Raw genomic sequence first — 20,539 nt, 5'->3', positions numbered from 1 at the left:
ACAAGAAAACTCATGGAATTTAAGAATTAATCTATGAAGAAAACAGAAAAATCTAAAGACATAACTAGCTGTTGTCCACATCTGGAACCAGTGTGTAACTCAGCTTTACTTGTTTCTTGTCAAGACAAGATTTAAAAAAGATTGTGCTCTGGGTTGATCTATATTTATTTTTGTCGTTATGAAATTTTGAACTTTATTTATAAGCCAGTCAGTGCCCCATTGTGAATTTACGGAAAAGCTGAATAATGCAGCAATACTGAGCATTAGCTGAAGTTTAGATATATTAGGAACCTGTGCATACTGTCAGTCTTTTAGCCTCCTTCTTTTAGAGGGTCTTTGTACATATGATGGACTACAAGCACACTTTTATAACAACAGCTTAATAATCATATATTTTACTCTTCCATAAAAAAAATTAAATAACAATCAGTACTTTTCAGCCATGACTAGAACCCCCCCAAAAAAAGATATATGCGAAGAGGCATCGGACGTCTCAACAGTGATGACTGACAACTGTGTCATCCTCAGCTAACCAAATTAATTGGAGGGGCACGTGGTCAGCACACCTCTGTCCCGGACCTTGCCAGTTTTTGGCAACGGCGATGCTACTTCTCAGTCGAGTAGGTCCTCAGTTGGCCTTACAAGGGCTGCGTGCACCCTTATTGAACCTTGCCCACACAGCACAGTACAGAGAGCTTCACTCACAATGTTTCATCGAGATGTGCGTCGGTTAAAATCACACGTGGTTTCTTACAGGGCTCAGAATTTTGCTGCCAAGCTGGATAACAGACATGTCTAGTCCCACAACCATAGTTTTTTATTACAGTCCCAATGTATTTGACTAAATTGCTCGCTAACAAATGAATACTTCACTTACAGGCTTTGTGAAAATTGGCTACATCTTTCAACAGAACTTTGCCCACTTCATCATAGCTTGATGTGAGGAGTAAGAATATTGTGGTCAAAATTTTGTGTTTGCTTCCAATAACAGTATGCTATTAATCACTTAACTTAAACCATATGCTAGTACATTTGTATGTCATCCTGATACCAAGTTCCCACCATATATTTCATTCCCTTGAGAATCAGCTAGCAAATCTCCTTACACTCTATTCGTGCATGGTACGACGTATGACCAGCTGTCTGCTATCCTGAATGGACTCTTCCAAACTGTGACCAACAACCACCTAAACTGACTCGTGTGATGGAATGGGGCATTTACACAACATTTTAAAATATTTCACATTCCAAGCTAAAATTTCAATTGAAACAGGAACTTTCTTTCTGTGGCCATAAAATGATGTAGACCTAACTATGAAGCTATTATAATCGTTACAGGACAACTTTTCAACACTGTCATACAACATACACAAGTTCTTGTGAGTTCATAGTAGAGGTCCACCTTGAGCCGTGCAATTAATTATGAATGAAGCACGGTATTGATATTAAATGTCTGAGTGATAGTCAGTTTAGAGAGTAATTTAAAACAGATTTGTACAATAGCTGGGAATAAGGGGATCTGGCTGAGCTCGTCTGGAAAGCGGCGGTGAGGGGAAACTTTCACTGTGGCAGCCTGGCCCAGTAAGTGTCTTTGTGATCCCTAATGGCACCACCGTGCAGATGGACAAGAGTCAAGACATTCTGCATTGTTCACTCACACAAATATTTTACGTGTTGGAGTGAGAAGTAATATTTGTGAAAGATGCAATTGACTGCCAAATGCAGAAAATCTGGCTTTGGGATGTGTGCCAGAGATTGCTGTCTTACAGGTGAACTCCCAGCTAGGCCTTTTAAATGCCACCAAACACATAACTCTTACAAAAATTTTGTTTAGGGATTTAAGACCTTTGAAAAACATCAAGATGAACCACTGTCCAGAGTGACAGAGAGCTAAAAGGAAGCTGCCTCACTGACACGGGAGAGAGATACGAATAGTGAGGCATGACTTTTTCCAAGGGGTATAGCAGAAATGGAAGCAATGGTTGCCCGAGTAAAACATAGCCCAGGGAAGGGGAGTTGTGCTCTCTGAGTAGCATTTTTCCCAGTCAGAGCTTGGAAGATCCAGAGCACAGCCAGTAAAATTAAGCACATATTGAAAAATTTGGCAATTTGAGGTTTCTCTCCTCACAGTTGCTACACTGATGTGTAAGGAGACTTGTCAAATATTTGGCCAGCCAGAGAAGTGGTCTGCTGCTACTGAATGGTATCAAGGGAACTTCAAGTCATCTTGTAAATACAATCTCAGAGATTCATTCGGAATATTTGTATTGCAAAGTCGTTAACACTCTGCTTCTAAAATCCACAAAAAGTGTGACAAATTACCTCCAATAACTTATTAGTTTCAGTAGTTCTATTCTGTGCTCATAAACCAACTAATCACAATACATGTTCCACAGTCGTAAAACACTCCTTCCCACCCAAACACACAACCTCTCAAAGCTTCCAGAATGAAATTTTCTCTCTGCAGTAAAGTGTACACAGATTTAAAACTATGTGCTGTACTGAGACTCTATCTCAGTACCTTTGCCTTCTGTGGGAAAGTGCTCTACCAACTGAGCCACCTAAGCATGACTCATGACCCATCCTCACAGCTTTACTTCCTCCAGTACCTCATCTCCTACCATCCAAACTTCAGAGAAGCTGTCCTGCAATGCTGGAAGAAAGGATATAGCAAAGACATGGCTTGTCACAGCGTGGGGGATGTTTACAGAATGAAATTTTCACTCTGCAGTGGAATGTGTGCTGATGTGAAACTTCCTGGCAGATTAAAACTGAGACTCAAACTCAGATCCTTTGCCTTTAGCAGGCAAGTGCTCTCAAAGCTTGTCACAGTTTGGAGCTACCATGTACACAAAGCCATTGCTGCTAATTTTGGCTAATAATAAAAGACAAGCTGCTCCATTACACTCAGTCCAATACATTATTGATAGAGTAGTTTGTATTAGGAAACCTGCAATAAGGTTCTATGCATGCACACGGATTAGCATTTTACTTAAGTGTCAGTGTACACCATTTTCCCAAAACTGCAAAAAAGAGAATAATGTATCATGTAATAAAATGTACTGTAGCCTGTTTGATGCATCAGTCCATTTGTCACAAGCAACTGGAGTTGAGTACAATAGTGTTAATAGCAGACTAAGTGTGAAATGGTATATTGAAACTTACTTAACATACTTGTAATCAGAGTGTCAGGGACACCGATTATTAATAACAACTTTTTCATTTATGGTCTTGTGCTGGTATGAACTACCAATTTTCTTTTGGTTCCAGCTGTATGGAATTGAATTCTCACAAGCTTTTTGTTGAGTACTCGTAAACCGATGTCAGATGGTAGCTGACTCTCATACCAAACACGACCTCATCCACAGCCATGTTGCCAGCACTATCATGAAGATGGCTGCAGTATAATTGGATAAATAAGATGATCTACTCACCACACTGGTGGCAGCAGAAACTATATGCAAAGGATATATAAATGTGGAAGCTTTCAGAGCCAATGGCTCGTCCTTCTAGCAGAAGATCTGAAGGGAAAGAAAGAAGACTGGCAAGACTTAAGAAAGGGAGAGAGTTATGGAAAAGTTGCCCAAAACCATAGGTCAGAGGAGACTTACCAGACAGGATGAGAAGGAAAGACTGATCCTTGGTGCCTGCGCTGGATGAGATTTGAAAACCTGAGAGCTTAACGATGGAAGATGCGGTAATCAGCAAGACACAATTTACTGGAAAAAAAAGGTCATTTGGAGTCAATATGAGCTGAAAGCTAACTGCATTGTACATAATAGGCATATATAGGGAGGGGGAAGATGTTGGAGATGTGTGTGTGTGTGTGGGGGGGGGGGGGGGGGGGGGGGGATAGACGGACTGCAAAATGAAAGGGGAGCAAAGAAAAGGAATAGTTACTGAGAATAAATTCTGACAACACTATGATGCAATTTTACTTTTTTAAGCTGATGTTTCTCATTGATTGTGTAAACAAAACAAACGGATCACATACTTTTGGACATATAAATACAGACTGATTATTGGCTCCAGTGTCCAAGGTTGTTGAATAAGTCAGTTTGCAGTCTGCTTGTTTCTATTAAATCATTGTCCACCCACTTTAGCTGAGTGGTGAGTGTGACATACTGTCAATCTTAAGGGCCTGCATTTGATCCCCAGCTGGATAAGAGATTTTCTCCACTCAGGGACTGGGTGTTGTGTTGTCCAGATAATCACCTATTCATCCCCATCCAAGCACAAGTGGTGTGAAATTAATTAGTTTGTTTATTTTCATTCATTTTAGAAAAACATCTGTCTGTCTCTGATTTGATTGTCTTGGCCATGGTTTCTAAATCTGCCTCTACTTGTGTGACACGCCTCGTGATGTCATCATGAGGGGTAACGCACTTTCCTACTTTTGTCATTATGTGCTACTTATAGGTTTGACATTGATTTCATTATGTTTTGCTAAAACTGTTAGTTTTGAAAACTAGGTGGCCATTTGAGTGATCCTTTTGTTCAAGTCAGTACCAATTTTGGTTAATTTAGCGTCATTACTGTCAAGTTTTTTCTTTATTTCCTGAAATTTTTCCGTAAACAGTTTCTCATTGTTCTGTAAACTTGTATTCATCTGCTGAAATTGTTGCATGACTGCACTGATAAATTGTGAGAAATTTACTGTTTGAACATTATCTGCTCCCGGTAAATTGTGAGAATTTACTGCTTGTGATCCACTTTCCATATCTTGCAACTCTATGTTGCTGTCGGTTCCTACGGCTAGATTATTTAGGTTCTGTATTTCATTTACTGTTTCACTTGTTTGAGCAAGTGTAATTTAATTCTATGCTGCTTCATTGGATATGGAACTTGCAGTAGGCAAACTGTTTATGTTATCCATTCTGTGAGTCATGACCGTATCAATAGTAATAAGATTTTTTTTTTTTTAAACTCGTCTCTACAATGTTTAGCTTGTATGTAATGTTATTCAAACAATGCATAGAGTTGATCTATTATTGACAATGTCTCTACACGCCATGTTGTCTCCACTGAGCTGTGTATCGGCCATTTTGCAGTAATTGTTGTCGTACTTTGAAAAAAACAAAAAATATACACTCAGCAGTAAAAATCACTTTTTAACTTTAGCAAAACTTCGCTATATATCGTGAGTTAATGAAAGATTGTGCCAACAAACAGCCCAAGATGCTATGGGGCAATGTATCACAGGATGGCATTTGGCACCTTTGTGTGTCAGAATATACACCTGCATTGCCATCAGAGAGTGGTATGCATTGTAGTGATTTGACAGGACACCCTTCACTGTGACACATGTTCCATTTGACCTGAATTACAGCGATGTCACATCGTATGACAAAAATGACCATTTCCTTGAGGGTGTTGCAGTTTCTTCTTTCAGCAGAGTAAATGGTATGCATTTCATTGTAACCTTTCTAGTTTAGTAAATAAATAACCTTCCTTGACAAGGATCTCAATATCTGTTTATTGTTGTTACTAAGTATATACTACAGGTCAAAATTATTCGATCACCTATGAAAAAAGCTGTGCACTTTATTTTAATAGACAACTACACTCTTCAAACTAAATAGGCTAACAATACAAATATTTTCTCTCTCTCTGTCATTAAGTACCCTTCGTGCTAATAACAGCTGCGCAGACTGTTGGCATTATGGAGATAATATTTTTGCAGAGATTACAGTCCCATGCATCTGTAATCCATAGATTTTCAACATTAGATGATGCCAGTTCTCTGATCTCTCTGCCATGTTCATCCCAGTGGGTGAGGTGGAGCAGTGGTTAGCACACTGGACTTGCATTCGGGAGGACAACGGTTCAAACCCATGTCCAGCCATCTTGATTTAGGTTTTCTGTGATATCCCTAAATCACTTCAGGCCAATGCCGTGATGGTTCTTGTGAAAGGGCAGAGTAGACTTCCCTCCCCATCCTTCCCTAATCCAAGCTTGTGCTCCGTCTCTAATAACCTTGTTTTCAATGGGACATTAGTGTTTAATCTCCCTTCCTCAAGTTCATCCCGTAAGTATTCGATGGGATTTAAGTGAGGCGGCTGACTTCACCAGACCATATTCTTCAGTTTCCCAAATTTCTTTCCTCTATTGACTTACTATTGGCACAATTTAGAAGTCTGTCTGAGATCATTGTCTTGCTGCAGATCAACCCACAACTAATATGCCTCTTGGCAGATTGAACTGAATTGTTGATCAGTACTGACTGCATACGTTCTCCACGATGTCAATGAGTAAACATTCAGTGAAGGGTTACAAATTTAAAACTCGATTAATCCTTGGACCATTGCAATCAATTCAACTTCTCTCTATCCATCCATGTAAGTCATGGTCACACAAATGGCATTGCTCTGCTGAGACAAAGGTTGGAGCTTCTCACATATTGTTTACTTTATTATTAATTATAGGTGCAGGAGGATTCTTCACATTTACTCTGTACACATAGGAACTAATCTTTGCTTTACCGTGTTACTCAGGGTCTTCCAGATTGTCAAACACTTGAGCTGGCACCAGAGCAATGTATACACTACTGTAGGCTTGGTTAGGCCAAAATTTGTTACTATTGCCTTGCTAGAATAGCCTTTGTGATGCAGAGCTACAATTACAGCACTTTTTTCAATTCCGACCTCCTCCTTCCATCTTATTAGGATGCAATACAGCATGAACTTGAACAAGTATAGAAACTCACTTCTAGGTATATACAGTGTACAAAGGCAGCAAAAGAAATGAGACCTATTTAAATGGAACCCTCTTAGGTAAAGTCCACCAGTGTTGTGGAGACTCACCAGCAACTCTCTGGGTGAAGAATGAGCTTAGTTTTTGCATGTTTTACTATCAAAACAGGTTTATGGTGCAATACTCAAAGTTAAATCCCTGTGTTAACGCAAATCAATAGCTGTGACTGAAAACTTTTCTTCACTTTAGCATCTAAAATTCGCAGACAATGTGTGTGATCATCTGGACCACAGCCCTTGGACACCCAAAAAGATCAAAATGCATCTGACAGCAAGCCATCCGAGTCATTGGCACATCTCAAGGGCCCAAGTAGCATGTACGTGGTTTTATAGTGATCCCAACATAAACTGCTTCCAAACCTCAGAAATGGAATTCTGTGATTGAAATTCAACCTTTGTAAGAGATTAGAATGTATGCCACTTACTACTAGCACAGACATACTGCTATTTTAAGTGTTCTCTCTGTCAAGGTAACTGTAACTGAATTGGCAGAGAAGTGACTAAACACAGGAATGATATTGAGTTGCTACAACAAAATCAGGGATCTTCTCTTTATAACAGTATCTAATTTTGTAATATGTTTCTGCTGTTGAATCGTGTTCCATCTGTGTATTACAGTGCCTATGTAGCACCAAAATGTTCCATCTTCAAAATTTGAATTCAGAATATTTTCATGTGCTTTTGGAAGGTGTGAAATGTCACAACTCGTATCCCTAGAAGTGTTGGTATTATAATTGCCAGCTCAGAGACATGGTTATTCATTACAAATGATGGGGGAAAAAGCCTCCAATTGAATACAAAGCTGATATATAAATGAGTGAGTGAACGTACAATTGCTCATTGGATTACACTGTGTCTGTTATTGTTATATTTCCAATTCTTAATTTTCTGCATTCAGTTACAGTTATCATTGTACAGCTTGCTACATTGAAGCATGGAAATCACCCCAAGACAGTGAAGATCACATGGAACGAGTGTCTGAACTGAAATGATTCCAAGCAAGCTACCCTGGGAATTGATTAATACTAAAAGTGTGTACTGCTTGGAGTATCTGACAAATTGTGCAGGGTCAGAAACACATACATTTTACAGAAAAAGTACAAGATGTGGTGAACATTCTGTCTGCAGCCTGGTATAGTGAACTGCTATGGGTGAAACAGAGTACAGTACTGCTCAAAGTAGAGGTGCTAGTTCTTGGAGTGCATTTACAGTAACCAGGATGAAATGTTTGTGGCTTTGCTTGCCTGTGTGAGAAGGACTGTTGCTAAAGAAAAAATCCATTTTATTTTGCCAAATGTGTTTAAAAGTAAAAAATAATACATATATTGACTGAATTATAAAGGTAACTAATGATAATGGTGTTTCAGACATTCCAGACTACATCTTGGGTACAGTTACAAGAATTATCAGGTGCTGTGAAAATGGTATTGGCTGCTAAACATTTAAATGTAATGCTGTGGTAATTTAGGATCAAGAAAGTGCCTTGAAAAAAATGTTTATGTCTCCTTTTTCGTATATTTTTTAAGTTGAAGTGACTGTACATCATGTGGCAATAGCTGAAACAAATTGGCAACAAATTTAAATGAAATGTATACAATTTTTACGGTTCATATAGAAGATAACATGTTTAATAAACAATGCTGTTTTTAACAATAGTATAATGAATACTATGCCTTATCTTACGATAACATTAGAATAATATTTAAATACCTAAATTTGGGAGTTGTTATAGCCAGTAGTGTCTGCAACACATCAAACAGAGCTTTTCGTTAGCTACCATTGTATGTTTCAGCACCATGTTAACAAGCCTGCCACTCCTATCATACTTTATGTACACCCTATATAAAGTCCAGGAACACTTTCAAGTAATTACTGCACAAGAACTAAACATTGTACAGATATCATACATATTGCAATTTGAAGCGAAACTGTAAAAAAACTTCCAAACAAACGGGGCACTGCTTCATCATGTGGTAGAGGCAGTACGTACACCAGATCTTTAATGCGTCCCCACAGAAAAAAGTCACATGGAGTGAGATGTGGTGATTGGGGAACCATTTAGTGAAACACCTGTCCTCTTCTGTAGCAAGGCCGATCCATCGATGCAGCAGCTCTGTGTTCAGACACCCACAAACTTCACGATGAAAATGGGTTGGAGCTCCATCCTGCTGAAAAATGAATGAAGGGTCCAGTTGCATTTGAGGTATCAGCCATTGCTGCAACACATCCAAGTAGGAATATCCAGTAACAGTGCTCTCAGTGAAGAAGAATTGCCTGTACTGTTTTTGGTACGACAAGGCACAAAAAACATTTACTTTTGGGGACTCATGCTCAAATTCAATGCATTCGTGTGGATGCTTTGTACCCCCAGATATGACAATTATGCCTGTTCACTTTCCCATTAGTGTGAAAAGTGGCTTCCCTGCTAAATATTATGTAATCAAAGCCATTACCATCCCCATTCAGTTTTTGCAACTCTGAACAAAACTCAAAGAGAAGCGTTTTGTCATCATCATTGAGTTCCTGCACTAGCTCCAGTTTGAATGATTTCATTGACACCTTCTGTAGCAGGACTTTTCACTATGTCATTGGAGCTATTTTGAGATCATGGGATGCACGATGCACAGATTTTCTCGGACTCCTTATAGATGACTCTCGTATGCACTCCTCATTCACTTCACTCACACTGGGACGTCTGCTTCTCTTTCCCGGGCACAAGCAACCCATCATAACAAATTTGTTGTGCCAGTGGTAAATGGCCTTCCTTGTTGGTGGCTCCTTACCACACTAGTTTTTGTTGGACGCCAACACACCACGTTTGTGACTATCCTCAAGTTACGAAACTACACTGTGGTGGTATACATTAAAAAAAAACTTTCAGTGTCTCTTTGAAATGACACATGTATGATAGGTGCACACTGTTTGGTTCTTGTGCAATAAATAATTGAAAGTGTTTGTGGTCTTTATGTACGCCTCATATTTTTTTATACATGGCAAAATCATGATATTCTCAACATTAGAAATGTTCATAATGTAACCATATGCATAAATTAATTTGCAAATGAATGTAAAATGACTCATTCCTCATCATTATGATCCATAGAACATGTATCCTACTAACTAAATTGGATTAGATGATGATGCATCACTATTAAATCATTTGCCTGTATTCTCTCTGTCGCCAAAAAGTGTATTATTAAGGGAGATAAGACTATTAGTTTGTTCTTTCAGTTGTCACTTGAAACTGAAAATAACATTGATATGAATGATCATCAAAAAGAAAAGAAACTTTATGGTTCCATGGACCTTTACAAGTCTCAACCAACTATGCAGTATACATGTAGACTGAAGAGATGAATGAAAATTTGAACCCAGATCCTCTGCTCACTGGGCAGATGCACGAACCACTACACCACCCTGGCACAGTGGCTCTGCACTGTTTGCCCCAGCATGCCTCCCTCCTCAGTCCAAAATCCTGTTCACAACTCAGTCCACTTATTTCCCCAAAACACAAAGAGCACCACAGAGGATGTCAAACTGTCATGGAATAGCACCTCAGTTTTGAATGAAATGGAACAATATAGTTTCATTTAATGAAAGCAGCTATACCTGGGTCTCAGGCAGGACCTCCTGTTTCGTTTGATTCTGAGGTACTATTCCAATACTGTTGGACATGTTCCACACCCAGGAGGATACCCTCTTTTGTGGGTCTGTGGAATAAATAATTAATGTAATCTAGTCTGAGAGCCCCTCCTCTTGTGGCAGTTTATTGTATAGCACTGGAGCAACAAGGCATTGTGACTAAAAAGGACACACCATTCCCATTTTCTGGAATGGTTGCAAGGCAAATGCACTTACTTGCAGGCCTTTATTATGGATAACAATCTGTTGAAGCATTAAAGAACACAGTTAACATTTCTGAATTGTGACACTCTTTGTAGACCAGAATTGTCTTCTCTAGGTCTCAACATGAATTTGATGAAGGGTAATTGCCTGAAACTTTACTGATAAAGGCAAAATAGTTCTCTTAATTCACCTCAAAAGCACGATAACCGACCTCGATATCAGATGGAGCAATAAATGAAATATTCGAAAGTGTCTTTCATTGGTTCTCAATAAATGGTCTAGCACATCATTTACAATGAAAATGCATCTTATTCAGTTTTGTACAAGGAAAGACAAATCATCACTAATAATGAAGCATTACGGAAAAGAAATATGTGAAGACTGATTGTTAAAAATACTTGGGGGTACATAGTGATGAGAACAAGAATTATAAAACTGAGTGCAGCAACATTTGCTCTAAATTTGATTGCCAATGACATCACTAGAAAATTTAACTTCCTTCTTTCATTGATGTCATATTTAGAATGGGGGCCTCTGACCCCTCCCCATCCCCCTAAACACACGCACAGTGCCTATCCTCAAACTTCACATAGATAAAGAAATTAGGTAGCCTTGCAACACATACACTCTTATGAAGTTTGTTTTGAAGGATCAGCACAATTTGAAAATAATACTAGCATTCATAAATACAATACTAGGAGGAAAACAGTGGGACTTAATCTTGTTGTAGCACAGAAAGAAGCATATCATGCAGCCATAAAAATATTTGACAACCTCCCTTTAATTAACAAGGTGCTGGCTGATAATGAAAGTTGACAAGTGCTATTCCATAGATGAATTTCTGAGAAGGAAACAACAGGTTACCCACGAGCACTGATGTGCTGCTTCCTGGACTTGGGTAGGCGCGCCGGCCCCGGACTGAATCAGCCCAGCAGATTAACAACGAGGCACGGCATGCCTGAATGTGGTTTTTAGGCAGTTTTCCACATCCCACATGGTAAATACTGGGCTGGTCCCCATGTACCACCTCAGTTACACAACTTACAGACATCTGAAAAACATTCACACTATTTCATGGCTTACACTAGACGCAGACAGCTAGGGTACATTACTTCTGTCCTGGGGGGTACATGATGGTGACAAGAAGGGCATCTGGCAACAACACTCTGTGACACTAACATTGCCAACTCTATAGTAACAGGGTCAACCCCGTGTTGAAGCGGGGCAAAGGCCCAAGCAAATTATGAGAAGGTGACATCCAAAAATGAACATATCTACAAAATGCAATTTATCACAGTCAACATGAAACTTATTTTGGGCATACATAAGAAGGAAAATAGCATACTGCAGTGTGAATGCCTTTTACTTTTACTTTTAGGCCAAAAGGCAGTTCATATCTGTAAATCAAATCAAGAATGAAAATATTCCTTTAAAAAGAGCATTTAAATATTCATTACATGAACCATGAGCGATTTTCAAAACCAAAAATCTTCTTCTTTCTTTCAAAATAACTTACCTCTTACTGAATAATGCTTGTTATACCATATCATTTCACATATTTTTATAGTGTAGTATGTGATACCATAGAAAAAACTGTACTTCACAATAATTTGAAATGTTTCAGATCACCATGCCAGAATAAAATGACGTAACTGTGGCATTAACTATCTTTAGAAGTATTCTTTGACGTAAGTGTTACATGCAAACCAGAATAATTTTCTTAACAGTCACAGGCAACATGGAAATATCATCGGTGATGTTTGTGTTCCAACTTAAGTACTAGTGATTTTGGCAGGCTTCTTTAAAAATAGTTTACTGTAAACCATCAACATCTTTTTTCCTATTATCTTAGACTGGATGGCTGAAAAGTACTTGGGCTTTTGTCCAAGGAAAGGGTTTTGTAGTGGTTCATCTGCTCTTTTACATCTAGTTGGGACTTCTAGAATGCATTTGTCTCAACATCAGTATGAGTGTTTCCCATAGCTTTGTACTTGTGTTTGGAAATGCATTTTATTTCACATATTTAATGTGAAATCCCTATCTAAGGACCTACAAGATGTACATCGGTGAGCAAGGTTTCTTAGCTGAGTCACTGATTGTAGATCTCATTGTATTCCTCTTTTGTTACAATTGTTGGCCTTTTTCTTAGAAGTTTTCCTATTCTATCAAAAGTGGAGTCAGTGCATAAGTAACTGTGTCCTTTTAATAATAATAAAAAGTAGTGCTATGCAACATATTATGAGGGAGCACGGAAGCACAAACAGTTGCTCTGCATTAGAGAAACAGTGTGACTGGAATGGAAATCACTCGACTGGATGTAATGGATTAGTTATCCTTCACACAAAATGTGTATGTGGACACAGATGTATTTTCGTAGGCTTGTATCTTGGCAAATGTTTGATTTCACTTAAATTGTATGATTATCTAGGTTCTGCTTATCCTGTTTGTTTTGTTCCATTCTGTGTCTCATTTATTTTAAATTCCTGACATGTTTGCTTTTGTGTGTAAGCTCCTCATATAAAATTTTGTTGAGGATTAAGGCAGCAACAAAGTTCAGTAAATAGTCAGCATGAACTAATTCTGTGCAATGGGAACCCCAGAAAAGCAGATGATAAAAGCTCTCAGGTTACAATTGCCTTCCTCATCTTCCAGAAAACACGCTACTTTTGATTTTTGGGTCATGACAAATGTTGACCATCTTGATGAGATCAGTCTCATTGACTGGGTGCACATTTGTCAAACATGGATTTCATGAGCTGGGGACTTGTTAACACGAACAGTCGATTGCTACTCTAAGCTCTGGACATACTTTTTCCTACCATCCAATGACACAGTAATGGAACATTGTACGTCATAGTGCATGGGATTTTGATCTTATTGGCTGAACTGTGAACATTGTAGGAGAAAAATAATTTTGAAAATGCACCATTTGTCAATAAGGGTTGAGGGGAGTGAAACAATCATTACTGAGTAACTGCTATGGAATATGCTGTACTGGGGCAAGCAGGGTTCTGTTTGGGTGGGCCCCAAATAGGCTTGTGATTATCTCACTGTATAAATTTCCAGAGGGTTATTGGTTGACCCTACCACCCCATCAGCAAACAAACATTTAACAGTAAAAATGTGATAGTAACACAGTATCAGGAGAATTATTAAATAATGTTGCACTAGTTACAGAACACAGATTTGAACCGTTGCCTCATGACTCACACACATGAATGTATCTTCTTCTGCTTCTACACAATGAGCACTGATCCAAAGGAATTGCTGAAGAAATGGTCTTGGATGGTTATTGATTCATTCAAGAGACATACTTGAGGTATAGGGACTTCTGAAATTAAGTTACGCAACAGGCACGGCACCCTTTCAGAAGAGTGGGCATGTTACCAATTTCCTGAGAGACAATTCTGCTGCAGTACGGACAACAGGTTCATCACATTGTGGGAGTGAAATGGCTCTCCAAAGTTGAGGTACAAGGAACAGTAAGTTTCTTGTTAGCCAAACATACAAATTGCACACAAATTCGCCATGGAATTCTTGCAGTGTATGGTGCAATGCAATGTAGCATCCAGTCGTAGTGAAACAGTGCCAACAATTTGATGAAGACCATTCAGTCTTTCCAGCAAGCTCAGTGGATATTTGACAGGAAAGATATTTTCCATCAAAGAGGAAATTCACACAGCAATCCTCAAATTGTTCCATGACTGAGGCACACGTTTATATTTTCAAGAAACTGAACAGTTTGTGGGATGTTACAATTGTTGTTTACAGGTTTTAGTGACTGTAGTGAAAAGTAGTATCTGCATCACTTTGAATTGTATTGCAGCATACAGTAAAAGTTACTCAGTCTGCCATAGTAACAGGTAACTTTCTTTCTGAAGTCTCATAGTTTCCTGCTGCTTTCACACCTTTCTTTGACAATCATCAGATGTCAGGTTACTCCTGGATGCATCAGTGAATGGAATCCTACTCTGCTGACTGAGTACCCATTCTGTGTTTTCGCATACCCAACTCCACAGACCAATGCTTTGCTATGCTAGTGCTATCTGAGGCCACATTGATAATGTGGAGACTTGGATTCTGTCTTGACCATAGTTGCCTGATATCCCAGATATCTGGTTGGAAACCCAACTCCCAACTGTACTTTGTTGGGATAGATAAAATTCCTGGTTACATAAAAATGGACAACATTATATAAAATGATGTGGTCTTCACTTCAAATTGCTCATTACCAATTTCTAATGAGGGGCAGTCTTGTATGAGTTACTGACTTAAACTCCTCCTTTTATTAACAGCACTAAGTGGCCATACTTGACTAAATAGCCATTGTTTTCGAGTAGTGCATCAGAGGTCAATCGTGACAGTGCTTTGTAATTCTCTGCTGAAAAAATTGAATAGGGTTGTGCAGTTTCCTTCCCCTGTGGCAGCCTTAGTCGTCATGATGATCTTATCAAAACATTCGAAAGAGAAATTGTGACGAAGGAAGCTGGGATAATTTTTTAATTTTTACTTCCCCCTTGTTTTGCAATATGCCTCCTTCAAATTTGTTTCTTCACTTTCAACTAATTACCATTAACATATGTGAATTGTAATCTGCATTTTCATAAAAGAGAAAGGCAGCCCCCTCAGGTTGAATTTTGTCTGTGTAATTGATTTTCTAATTTATATTGAGTATTCCTAGCTAGTATCTTTTATTATAGGGCAAAATCAGTCATTTTTATGTAACTTTAATTCCGATGTGGACTTATAAACAAATATAAATGGGAAGTTGTGCACTGGCCATACATAACTGTGTATTATTGGGAGGATGTGAAAAGTGAAAGTAGAAGACTGTGAAACGCAAGTGTGCATCTGTCGGCTACATCATTTACAGTAAACAGTACTGCACATCCAACCCCTATGTTTTCAGCCAGTATGTAGACACCGAGGACAACAAAGTAGGCAAACCACAACAAAATGGCAGTTTACTTGCAGCACAGTCTAAACTATGTTGAAAAATGATTTGACTTTGAAGAAAGTGTCTACAGGACTTTCAAACCATTTTCACTGACAGTGAAACAGAGCTCAGTTTCAGAATATCTAGAAGTTATTTCTTGCAGATGGGGATTTGATGTTTGAAGAATGTGTGCAGTTAAAGAACTTTCTCAAGGATGAAGAGAAGAACTTTTCAAGCTGAAATCAGATTAGTGGAAGGAATTTTTTTTCATTGTTATGAAAACTATGACAACTTCTTAAAACTTTTCCGTCTTGTTTCAGATGATGGTGAACACTTGGTGAGCTGAGAGGAAACTTTTCCCAGCAGCAACATTAGAAGCTGAAATAATAATAATAATAATAATAATAATAATAATAATAATAATAATAATAATAATAATGAAGATGGTTTAGTGATTTACATGTCTCCAGTTTTATTGAGGAAGAAGAGAAGATTCTATGAAGGAGATTGAAAAGTGAGCAAAAATCTCAATAAGGTAAAAAAAAAAAAAAAAAAAAAAAACATTGAATTGTAGCCTGTGTGTGTTTAGTCTTGGTTTTTAAAAAATATCCCGATTTAGTTCAGAAAAAACTTGGTGACTGGTCTGTACTAATACAGCTGCCTTCTAAATGGGCAGTGCACAGCTCTTTTGCATTTTCTTGTGGGTGCCTATGAGCCACAACTCTTATGCTCTAAACAGGTTGTTGACTCCAGGCTACCACTGGAAGATGGTTTGTCTCACAGTAGTGGTTCTTTGTTTGAATGATGTCACTGTGGTGTATGACAAATTGACAGGCAACTTATCATGCTGCTATACACTCACAATGTAGATAAGCCTGAAATGATCCTTCAGAGCATGTTTACAGACAACACAGTTGAAGATTTTAATGAATCTGTCTCACAGAGACTTCTGTTCAATAGTAGATTATGATAAATATTCTGGCCAACAAAGTATCTGATTCCATTAAATTTTCAGCTATGTTTTTTCAATAATTGCAAATCTGCTGTTCAAAAATGGAAGCCTTTTGGATTGATATTTTGTTTGAAATTTCTTTCTGTTTCTTTGATGTTTGAGATTATAAATTTCATGTGTTTCAAATTATTTGGTTATGAAAATGCCTCATAGCACTTCTGTGTCAAATAGAAACTGTTATGAAAAATTATAACCACTAGAACAGTTCCTGAAGTTAATATTGTAAAAATGTACCTTTGATGCTTTGCACCCGTGAGTTGAGTTGTGCTATCGTTGTTAACTTTCTCAATAGTTTTAGTGAGGTTACTGAATGAGAGTAGTTGTCTTGGACTTGATGTCACATGGAACCAAGTGCAGTTTTATCTGTTGGACTGAGTAATGTGAACTCAGTGTATATCATGAACTGTAATTTGCTTTTATACTTCTGCAACTTTGAAATCAGTGACTCTTTTTTAGCCAGTTGCCAAAGCTTTAGAAATGTGGTTTAGCTGTTGATTACATTTGGAGAATTGGGCTTATCAAAAGCTACAATGTTGTTTCATCAGCAAGTCAAGATATTAACTGAAACTATATGACCTAGAGCCCACATGAATTGTACTTCTAAATATATTTGGATGGTGAGCTGAGCCACAAAATACTTCAAATCATGTCGATGATTGTTGATACTGTTTTCTAGGTTATGCAACAAATGTCATTGGAACTCTATCCTACAGTGTCATATCCCAACATTACACTTCAGACAGTTCTGAGAAACAAGTGTTACATCGTTTCAATATTTTCTTGTTGTTTGGAGTGAGTAACGGGACTCTTATAATACACAGGAAGAGAGAAGAAATAAAGCTCTTGATATCAGAGGCAGGAAGGGTCTTGGAAGATAAGTTGAATGGAATGGAAGGGATAAAAATCAGAAATTTTTGACATTCCTACCTGGAATTTCCGTTGGTTGTTTTAAAAATGCTAAAATTCCACCAACCGACATGTTGCCCCCTGCCAGTGGTGATGCAACATGGAGGGGCAGCTGGTCAGCACACCTCTGTTCTAGGATTTTTTTTACTGTGAAACCACTACTACTCGGTCAAGCAGCTCCTCACAAGACTGACTGCATTTTGTACCAGTCACAGTCCCCCCCCCCCGAGGAAAAATCGCTGGCAGTTAGTCGAATGGCACAGCTAAGGAGGCAGACAGTGGAATGGGTAGTGTGTTAAAGAGCAGTTCTAAGATGAACATAAGACAAGAATAATGGAATGTAGTCAAGTTGAATCAGGAGATGCGGAATGAATAACGAGGGATGATCAGCGAGTTTGCATTTGAAAGCTGTACGAGGAGGGGTGAAAAAGCTTCTACCCTAACAAATAAAGAGTGAAAGAAATTTCATAACATAAATTTATTTGTATATATAATACCTGTGTACACCAATACACTTGGAGGCATGCTCAGATAACTTCTGCAAACCATTCAAAGAAAAGATCTTTGATTTCAATTGCAACAAAGCATCAGTCACTGCATCATCATCATCCTTTGAGGTATTTTTTTTCGGTTTGGGACAAGGAAAAAGTCTGACCCAGTCAGATCTGGAGAATATGGCAGGTGACACGTTCCACATCATTACGAAAGAATCGTGTTCATGATCCATGGAACAACTAATATAACTAACTAGAATTGGAAGTTTTTCATTGTCCATTATACGAGGTTTGTCCGGAAAATACGTATAAAGGTTGAATAATGTCTTTATGTTACAGGTTGCAGTCACCATCAGGTGAGACTACTGCTGTAATCAGTCAAATCAATGCTCAGAGTCAGAGCACTCTGCGTGAAGGTGGGAGTGTGCAGCAGCTTGTGTTCTTAAAGACCGTGGATTGACAGAATGATTGCTGACGAGCTGTCAACCCTCAAAACAATTGTTCACAAAAACTTGAAATGAAGAAATTGTACCGAAGCTCTTGACACCAGAACAGAAAGCAAAGAGGGTTGAGTGCTGTAGGGATTGGTTGGAAGCAGAGGAATGAGGTGACTTTCTCAACCGAGTCATCACTGAAGACGTGTCCTGCTATTAGAAATTCGATGTGGAGCTCAAAGCAAGGAATGGAAACTAGCAGGAGAACCGAGAACAAAAGAGTCGCGAAAATCAAGGTCCAATGTGATGACAGTGTTGATTCTTGGAGCATTGTTCACAAGGAATTTGTCCCTCCCAGCAAGAGAGTGAATGGAAATTTTTACGTTGAAGTTCTGACACGTCTCGGAGCTCTTGTGGCAAGAGTTTGACCCTTCATCACAAGAATGCGCCCGCACACATGTCGCTCATTGTGTTTTTGGCCCGAAGCTAAATCACCACTGGATTTAATCCCGTGTGAGTTCTTCATGTTCCCAAAAATGCGTAATGGTGTGGCATTGGGAGATGTGGAAACGACATGGCAACTAAACAACATCACAACTGAAGACTTTCAGCAATGTTATCAACAGTGGAAATGGCGTTGGCAGAAGTGTATCACGTCTCAGGGTGAGCACTTTGAAGGAGACCATATTGTAATACCTGAATAATTGTAAAATAAAGTTATTATGCAACTTTTATATGTATTTTTCGGACAAACCTCGCAGATTAGGAAATGAGACACTGAAGATAATAGAAGTGTTTTGTTATTTGGGTAACAAAATAATTGATTTTGGCTGACACAGAGAGGATATAAAATGCAGGCTTCACTGTATATCTGAGAAAGAGGAATATGTTAGGAGTGGATGTAAATGTTACGGAGTCTTTTCTGGAGGTATCTGCGTGAAGTGTAGCCTTGCTCCGAAACGAGATGTGAACAACAAGCAGTTGAAGCTAGAAAAGGATGGTATCTTTAAAAATGTGTTTCTGGGAAGAAATTTTGATGATTTCGTGGATAAAACATAAGGTAAACTCTGTCCATCGGTACTGGCCGACCACCGTGTCATCGTTTACCAATGACGTCCAGCACACCACTATCCTGCCTGTGTCAGTTTTCTTGTCCTCGAGTTCCTCAGTTGGCATCACAAGGGTGAATGTACACTTTCCCAATCCTCTCACCCAGAAAAATCCCTGGCAGTACAGGGAATCTAAACCTGCGTCCTCGCCATGATAGGCAGCAGCAGTGAACACTAAGTTACAGAGGTAGTCAATAAGTGGATAGATGACTACTACTGGCACTCGACACCCTCTGCACTGCACCTAGAGGTGGCTAATGGAATAATTATGCAGTTGCAAATCAAATTACCAGGGACCTAGTACTGAAAGAAATTTTCAGCACAACATGAGTAAAAGAAGGAACTGGTTGATAAGACATACGCTGATGCATCGAGGAATCATCAATTTGGTGTTGGTGGGATTTGAGTGAGAGGAGGAAAAACTGTTGAAGGGGAAATACAGTAAGCAGGTTCAAATAGATGTAGGCTTGCATAGAGAGCTGCATCAAACCAGTCTTTGGACTGAAGACCACAAGAACAAAAACAGTTGGCTGTGTGTAGGAATTTTCTGTGGTCAGGAAAGCAATGAGAAATGATTTTCTGATTAAGAAAAGTGCAAACACTATACATTAATGAGGTGTAAAATGTTTCTTGACCTGTTTATGAAGCCAGAGAAATCTTATATTAGTTCTTTTGGCATGATAAACCTGTACACGATGATTAAACTACACCTACCCATGGGTTTTATGCAACTTGCAATGCCTACAAATGTCATGGGCAAGATTTTCATTTCTCTCACCCACTACATGCAAACTACTAGTCCTACATAAAAAAATTAACAGGATCTTTTTCTGGGAAATTTAATGTAGTCATTTCTTTTTGGGAGGGGAGGGGATACATTTTTACTAGAAGCCATAGTTTTTGAATTATTTAACAAAAAGTACAAGACAGGCATTCAAATGCCTTTTTTCTTGAATGCCACAGAAAGTGTGGTGTCCAACAAAGTACAAAATGTAATGTAGTTAATTTTGATACAAAAAGGTTCTGTTCATTGTTTTTGCAGGACTAACA

The sequence above is a fragment of the Schistocerca gregaria genome, unplaced genomic scaffold (assembly GCF_023897955.1).
Source record: "Schistocerca gregaria isolate iqSchGreg1 unplaced genomic scaffold, iqSchGreg1.2 ptg000317l, whole genome shotgun sequence".
NCBI classification, from domain to species: domain Eukaryota; kingdom Metazoa; phylum Arthropoda; class Insecta; order Orthoptera; family Acrididae; genus Schistocerca; species Schistocerca gregaria.
The sequence above is the reverse complement of the archived record's forward strand: the minus strand, read 5'-3'. Positions refer to the sequence as shown.